Raw genomic sequence first — 1,317 nt, 5'->3', positions numbered from 1 at the left:
CATGTTGAACGACTCTTCCACTGAAGCGACGCTCCTGCAGCGGGGATCGATTTTGAATGTCCAGAATAAAGTTACTGCAGTGGGTCTCGTCAGTGCCACGGGCGGTGTCTCCTCCTTTCAGGCGGGGAGGTCTGGGAGGCAGAAGCCGTGATGAGGGCTGTGAGTTGAGAACGTGGGGTCGTGGCACCGAAGCCCAACCGGGGGTGTCGTGGTGCTGAAGGTCGAGAGTGAGGGTAAGAGTAGTGCTGTGGAGGAGGGGGAGCCACCAGCAGCCTTCATCCCGGGATCCTCTGCGAAGGTCAGGGCTGCATCTGCTCTCGCCCTTCCTACCCGCTGCTTTCGATGGAAACTGCTGCTGCAGCGCCCAAACCCAGCCCCCAGGCGCTGCCTCTGCTGCTGCCTCCAGCCCTCTGCAGGCTGATCTCAAATGCGCCTGCAGCGAGTGGTGGGGTGAGAGAGGGGCTGGGCGAGGACACCGGGGGACAGCTGACCCAGTGGGGCCATGCGGTGTCACGCTCAGCATCAAACTGGTCTGAGGGACGTTGTTCCGTTGTCCTGTCGCTCCAGGACTGGCTGGGCATGGATCTGCTGCTGGGAGGTGGGGAGTGAGCGCTTTCGTTTCACTTCTTTTCCCTCTTTCCTTCACCCATGAAACTCTGTCTTGACCCACAGAGGATTTTTTCTCACTTTTGCTTTTCCAGTTCTCTCCCCGTCCCACCACAGAAGCAGTGGGCAGCAGCTGGTGGGTGCTTTGCTGCTGGCCAGGGCTGACCCACCACAATCCACAGAACGAAGAATCAGTAGAAAACTGTGTCCGCCCCCTCTGCAGCATCTCCCCTTGCAGCTCCTGGGTGACACCCCAGCCCCGCGGCCCAAGGTGCTCTGCAGTGACCCATGGGCCGGGGAAGTGGAGACAGCTCGGCGGCAGGGACAGGGAGAAGGAGGAACCGCAAAACCGAGCTCCTTCCTCTGCCTCTAATCTCTTTGCCCAGTCTGTGCTGTGGCTTCTGGACAAGTGTTAACGCTGCCCCTGGGCTCTCCAGAAGAACCATCCCCGTTTTTCCTGGCAAACCAGAAAGAAAGGATCTCTCGGCAACACCACGAACCTCTAGCTGAGGTAACATGCAGACACTGCTTCTTGCTGGGTGCCAGCGCGGCTGCGGTGCCCCAGCTGAGGTGCCTCAGGGCTGGAAGCCCGGAGCAGGCTGAGAAAGGGCTGCCTTGAAGCAGAGGAAGGGGCAAATGTTTGTGCGAGGGACCCTTTTCCTGGGATGTAAAAAGATGTGGCTTGGGGGGCGGAGGGGAGCTCGCGAGGGC

Source organism: Buceros rhinoceros, unplaced genomic scaffold (genome assembly GCF_000710305.1).
Source record: "Buceros rhinoceros silvestris isolate BGI_N320 unplaced genomic scaffold, ASM71030v1 scaffold43096, whole genome shotgun sequence".
Classification (NCBI taxonomy): Eukaryota; Metazoa; Chordata; class Aves; order Bucerotiformes; family Bucerotidae; genus Buceros; species Buceros rhinoceros.
The sequence above is the reverse complement of the archived record's forward strand: the minus strand, read 5'-3'. Positions refer to the sequence as shown.